Consider the following 7494-nt stretch of genomic DNA (forward strand, 5'->3'; position numbering starts at 1 on the left):
AAGTGGGTGTCCAGCTCCAAAACAGCCCTACCACATTGCTCTTTGAGACCAATTACACAAGACAGTTTCCAAACATTGAGGTTATTATGTGATTATTTTTGACAAGCAGCCAAAAAAGGCTTTGTTTTTATATTATGTATGTTATTCTTAAAAGGGAACTGTGAATCAGGTAAACTTGTGGCCAAAGGTATTCCTGGAATAGCCAGAATAGCAATTAAATCTAGTAATGATGGCAATATTTCATCTTGACATATGGTTGAATCAAAATAATAACACCAGTGATTCTCGAATTAAGATTCCAATGTTTCCCACTAATAGATTCAATTGTTTGGAAGATAACAGTCATTAATTTCCATTTAGCTCGGTTGGAGAAGGTGTTTTGTGGAAAGCTGTGCAGGAGACAATACCCAGGAAAGAGGAGGACTGCATTCTGGGCTGTCAAATGAAAAAGAATAAGATATCCTAAGCGTGTTGTCTACCTCACTGGCAAGCGAGCCCCTCGAGAGGCATTGAAGTAAACATCAAGTTTGTCCAAAGAAATGAATCAAGGCGAGGCGGTGATATGTGGGACGACACCTGCTGAATGAGCTTTTTCTGCTGCAGGTTTGACAAAATATTATGATGTTGTCTCCTCCTGGCTGAATTCTCTCCTCTTTTTTTGGGGGGGGGGGGGGGCAGAATCCATGAACTTTGTTCGCTTGAGATGTGCCGACAGTTTTGCTTAAGCAGCATGACTGGAGCTGATCTGAGGACGCGGTGAGCGAGCGGCGGCAAACAAATCCTCGGTGCTGCGGCGTATAACTCGCCTGAAATCAGCTGCAACTTCCTGACAGCATGGCTCCACGTTGACGCTGACAACGCGCCTGCACTCACACGATTCATATATATCATCACATTTGGCAGTGTGCCATTATCTGTTGTTGTCTTTTTATTTTTGCTTGAGCCTAATCACCGTAAAGAGTGAGGGTCCGCGGAATTTACAAGCATCATCAATCCGTCACTGTCTGTGAACTCCTGCTCTCCTGGCACAGATTTAGGCAGTGAATTAATCAAAGGAACCGTTATTGCCAAATTACTGACATGGGTTCAAAGATAAATGCCTCCTGGCTGACGCCAACCGACAGCCCAGAGAGTGATTAATCTCATCCTGCTCCTGTGATTGGCAAGAGACTCAAACTGAGGCTGGGGCATCCTCATCATCATCACCTGTTGCTCTTGTTTTTCAGAATCTTATTACTCTGCGAGCTGAGGTGGTCAACATATTCTTGGGTGCTTTTATGGCTGAGGAGGCACTGGGTGAAGCCCATGGGGTCAACGGCACCATACTCCCTCGAAAGCCTCAGTCTGAGCCGGTGACAGGATTGAGTTATGTTGTCGCTTTCCTGTCAGATGCAATAAGGAAAGCAAGGCAGAGAAGAGCCCCAGAGTTTTTCTTCCTCAAGAGCCTCATATAACACAGATATCCGATACCTGCTGCAGGCAGTAATGCAGCTGTGTTCACATAATGCAAGGACCGGTCTGCATCTTTTCCTTAGAAAGAGACTCACCTGGATATAGTATTGTGTTAAATGCAACCTCCCTGCAAAAAACACAGCCGAAGGAATCCAGTCATTGCTCCAACACGCTGCCTCGTAAATATTCAACTGTGGCAAATTTGTAAGTGGAGCAATGACATTATCACCTTTTGATCTCTGCCTGTTAGCCTAAACGCTGCTATCAGTTTTGATATCGGTCCCGTGGAGAGAGAGCGAGATCAATCAAATCCATTTTCCAGCTTTTGTGTTCATCACGCTTTAAAGTTGCAGCAGGGGCTTACGTTGTCATAGAAACAGCTGCAGTAGAAAGAGGTTAGATTGTTGTTGAACTTTGTAGGATGCATGGAGTAATGAGAGTCATCATTACGTGAGATATCAGCGGCACAATTGGAAGAGGGGACTGCTTCTTTTGTTTGTTTGAAAAAGCAAGGCCTCACAAATTAATGTGCGCCAGCGCCTGCAAATTCTTTCCCTTCCCTCCGTTATGAAAGAGCAGTGAGGCTCACGGACAATATCGAGTCAAGGCAATATACTGCCACAGGTGCAGGGATTTGGCTGAATTCCTGCATAGTAATAAAACTCACTGATAGAATTTTGTTTTCGGGGGGCTCACAATTGGTTTGTGCCTGCACCACAATGCAATCATCTTGTCTTGCCTTCCTTTCAGAAATGAATCCTGTCTGGCCCACCTGCAGTAAAAAGCCGTGGCACGGTGCAATGTCTCTTTTACTTGAGGATTGTGCATTAGCATTCACGCCAACTGGTGAGCTTACCCAGCGCCCTGCAATACTGCTCACAATCTCTGAGACGCAAGGCTGTTTGGAACAAGTGTTTGTGCTTCAACTCAATTTTACAAAGACATGACAGTAAGAGATCTGTTATGTGAAGAGCCATTTCATTTTCACACGTGGAAACCACATTACTGCCTGGTGCGTTTATCCAGGCAAGAGAGGACATTTTGTGTTTGATGCAAAATCAATATCCAGATCTTATTTCCACATGAGTTCCAAGTAGTAAACTGACAGTTTGTTAGTTATTGGGGGTAAAACTGGCGTTTTCAGATCAAACAAATATATGCATGTGAAAGGGGAAGCTGGAATCCACAGAGATCCACGCCTGATTCTGTTCCCTTCGGCTCAAAATTGAGCATTTTGATGTCTTTCAGCTGACTGTTTTTGTTTTGTTTTGTTTTGCCTCCCTCTTGCCGCTCTCATTATTGTCATTTTCAGCATAAGCAGGCAACTAATTCTGAAAAAAAAACAAAAACTGTAAAATCCCAATCTAGGCCATCTGCTCCAGCACAAAACAACAGACAGGCAGAGTTAGCAACAAGGTGGTGAATATATAGTGGATTATTTTAGTGCTACAGAGACGATATATTGCTCAGGGGCTAATGGAGACAAAGGTTCACTTTATCAAATCTATAAAGTGATAATTTGGCATATTATTTCACCCCCCTTATGGTAGATAAAACTTGATAAAGTGCCCTCAAGGGTGCCTTTCTAGTGCCCTTTCTCTGCATTGGTGCCCCATCACATCTCGCAGGTCCCCTTCTTATTGTTTTGGCCCAATCCCCCTAAAACATCCTCAGCCTACCACTGGTCAGTGGTGTATTTTTAGCTTTTTGCACTGCCCCTTTAGGGCTTACGCCGGTTTAAAGTTCATGCAGGCAAGCGAAGTGGCTTAATTGGGCCAGTTAACTAATCCATTTTAATCATTCTTTATTTGTAAAGCACCTTCCGTACAAGGCACACAGGTCAGAGTGCTACAGTTCCAGGTGACTGACCAACTGCGTCACATCAGTTGTAGGGCAGTATAATGTACTAAAAGAGTAAAGAGAGAGAGAGAGAGAGAAACAGTATTAAATGTGATTAAAATTGCTTAAGATAAGTTAAAAGGCAATAAAACCATTAAACAAAACAACTAAAGATAGGAAACACTCATCTTTTGTCAGTATTTATTTGTGTTTAAAGACGTTTAATTTATTGTAGCTATTTTTCTTTCCCACTATATAATAGCTTATCTTATTTACATAACAAGTTTTTTCCATTTTTTCTTATTTTTTTCTTTTTCAACTTCTATCATTTTTAATCGCATATACTTTTACAACCCTGATGGTGATTGCCTGGGGGGGGTTCTGTAATTGAAGTTTCTGTAATTTTATGATAGAAAATCTATAAATAAAGTTGTAAACAGAAAAACACTCTCAGAGACCACTCAAGCCCAGTTGTGAGGCTCAGTCGTCAACAACAATAAACACAGTATATAAATACGAAAGCATGATAAGTGTTTCTCTCTGTTTCTTCTGCCTGAGTCACAGTTTGCATCTGATGTTGAAGGCTATAGATTACTACTCAACAAAATTCACCAGGATGTGCAGGGAATGCAAAAGATTTCGTCTTGTGGGAGCAATGAGGTCAGAGTGGAATCAGAGTTGAATCCAGTGCCTCAGCACTGTGCAAGGTATTCCGACAAGATGAGAAAACAAACAGGCCAGATTTGAAGCGTGGACAATGTGATTGCTGCGAGAGGGACAGCGGGGAGTATCTGCTGCAGCATCGACGAGGAGATAAGGTGGGGAGAGCCGACTCACCAGAGGTGAGTGCTTTGCACTCAACTCAGCTGAAAGTGAATGGCTGATCTGTGTTTCCACAGGCATACACCTTGTTTAAAACCCCAGTTCTTGGCTTTCAAAGGATTTCCAGACTCAAGAAGCACAAAGGGGCCTTTTGAAGCGAAATCTCCTGGTGTTTTCAATGGGACAGCCATGCGCCCCCCACAAAAAAAAATCCTCTAAACTTGCAGATCCACCCACAGCCTGCTGCTTCACAGATGTTCACTTAAAACCGGACCCCTCTCTTCCCCTGAGGATTCTACTCAGAATGTTCGTAAACATTGCAGATAGGACTATTTGACTTTGTAGATGCAAACATATTAATCTTTGCAAAGCCACACGTACAGGTGATAAAAACCCTGCTGTAACATATGGAATATGAAGTTTGAAATATGTTCTCCTGCAGTAGAAATTGGGTTTTACTGTACACCTTCTCCATCCTTAAAAATGCAGTAGAGAAAGTTACAATAGTGACCCCATTTGCACAGCCATAACGAGTAGCTGGATCATGACTTTGTTTTTGCTAGCAAACAAGAGAGACCTAATATTTACCAGTGGCACACTTTAGAAATCAGACTGATTTGAATAATGAAAGGAAAAACCTGCCATCTTCTGTAAATCTTGGAATATACAGCAACATAATTTAGCGGGTTCCCAGAAAGGAAACTGATGACACGGATTACTTGATAAGTGCTTTTTTAAATGGGACGATTACCCGCTCCGAGAAGTCAAAGAGATTTGAAGATTCGGAGGCTCTTAGTTCTACGGTCATGTGTGCACAAACATGCTGCGTCTAAATGCAAAGGGCCTTCTGATTTTCCTCCAGAAATCTCTCAGCAGGACCTCTATCAAAAGCTCAGAGGAGAGGCACGCACCTCTGGGTATTACCCCGAACAAACATGTTCCCGCAGAGAAAGGCGGTTATTGTCCAAGTGTGTTTTGATTTGACTCATAATTACATTCAATGAGGGAAAACAACAAAGCAATCTGGAGCGCTTGAGATGTCACATCCACAGATTTAATGAACTGATTCTCCATAAAAGGTGACGATAAGATGTTAGTGATAAGCAGAAACTCGAGACGGTCCTCGAAAAAATGGATGAGCACTTATCCACAGACAAATAGCAGTATTAGTTTCATGCTGCCAGCTTCTGTTTTCCAATACGTTCACTGGATCACGTTAGCAGACATGTGGGATATATGGGACACCAATATGCATGGCGTGGTTCGGACTAGAAATCACATCAAGGCACATTCAAAGCTAAGAAAAGGAAAGGCGGGAGCGAAAAACATTCAGAGAGCAATAGGTTTCAAAGTAGGCCAATAGTTCAGGAGCTTTATGGAGCGGCAGAGACACGGCTTGATAAAGCAATGAGGCAAACAACATAAAAACACGGATTAAGGGGCCGGAAGAAAGCCTTCAGGTGGTAGATTATAATTCCATTAGCACCTGGTGAGACACGAGCACGCACGGCAGGTCTGAGGTGTCTGTGGGATGACGGGTCTGACACTCAGCGTCTGAGTCACACAGCAGCCGAGCGGAGGGGCGAGGATCATACGACTGCTGCTCAGCACCAGTGAGTCATCCTCCGCCGGTTTAGACCTTTGTCAATCGGACCTTTCATCGGCTTGTGTTTGCATCCACAGCTGAAGTTTGGATCGTGTTTGTACTCTGTCATTATGAGCAAAATAGTCTATAATTTCAGTCTTAATGTAACTTAGAGAACATTATGATTAAGGCACGGGTCACGAGAACACATTAATCTTATTATGGTATTTATGTTTAGGCTGTATTGAGGTGATTAATACACTGCAATTATGACACACGCTGTTAGTCACGTTGTTGGGGGTTTATTTAGGCACTTTAATCCAGGTAAAATTGACGATTTCTTTTAAGTTGCATGATTACCCATTATTCCGGAAATAGTTCGATTTTTCACAGTTCTCAGGTTGGGTTGCAAGAAAAACATCTTTACTACAAAGGGACTATTCTGGATATTGTGAAAAATAAAATGCAACATAAGCCCCATCTATTACACAATTCCAAATAAATGAAAATAAACGTCTAGGTGTTAATGCATGCAGACAGTCTCGTTATTATTTCCACTGCGTTACAGGGTTGATTTGAAATGTGAAAACTGAAAAAGTTTGACAAGAAGATGAGAACTAATTCATGTGTGCATTAAATGTGAAGCTACAGCCTGCAGCTGGTTAGCTTAGCTTAGCATGAAGACTGTAACAAAGTGAAACCAGCTAGCTTGCTTTTGTCCCAAGGTAACAGAAGCACGCACTTGAATTTAACCAACAGTGCGCAATTTCTGCTGCTAATTGAAAAGAAAAGATGGAGTTTGATGACGTCATGACACAGCGTGGGATCATGGGAGTTGTTATCTTCATTGTAATACAACCAGCCAAAATAAGTTCACCTTGAATAAAATGTTCTTTGGGTTTTTAACTCTTGAAACATTGAGCACATGACTCAACAGATAAAACATGAATTATTTTTCAGACATTTTAATGCACAAATGTTTCATATTATGCCTTTATATAAATGTTTTATATAGAAGTAAATGTAAGCTAAATGCGTTACCTTGGGTCAGAGCTGGTTATATCCAGTATGCTAAGCTAAGGCTGGCTCTAGCTTCATATTTAGCAGGCCAAGTGTGGGAGTGTTCTTCTCATCTAACTCTCAACGAGACTTCAAACAAGCTAATTTCCCAAACTGCCGAACTGCTGCCGTAACTAACACAACTTAGAGGAAGTCCTTCTACTGGGTCACGTAGACTTGTTTAGAATATTTGAAATAACCCAGTGAACCGTGACCAGTAAATCTTAGTAAACACTCAGGCAGTGGCAGTAAATTGTCTAGTGTGCCTGATGCTGACCTAACTCATTCCATGGTGGTCCCATGTACCTAGTTCATTTTGCCAAGCTTTCCCATCCAAGTCAATTTCACAGCCCAGCTGCAGTGAGTTTTTTTTTTTTTTTTCTCTTCCCCCTTTCGTCTCTTTCAAACTCAATTTCAAAGAGTTCTGGGAGACAGCAGTGGCCTCAGCGTTGGTCGATCACATTTTCTCATTAATTTAAAGGCGCCGTAGATGCCTTCCGATTACGACATGAATAATGAATAGGCCTGTTAGCCTCCTGTTTAATTCGCTGTCTATCCATGTGTATTAAGGAAGCTGCTTCTCTGCGGCAAAAAAAAACCCCTAAACGGCTTCAGACACATGACATTGTTGTTCGAGAGTTAATAAACAACCAGTCAGGATGCGTTACAGCAGGATGTTCCAGCAGGACTCTGGGACACAGAAAACAGTCACTCTAAAGCCACTAATGCACACAAAA

Source organism: Sparus aurata, chromosome 5 (assembly GCF_900880675.1).
Source record: "Sparus aurata chromosome 5, fSpaAur1.1, whole genome shotgun sequence".
NCBI classification, from domain to species: domain Eukaryota; kingdom Metazoa; phylum Chordata; class Actinopteri; order Spariformes; family Sparidae; genus Sparus; species Sparus aurata.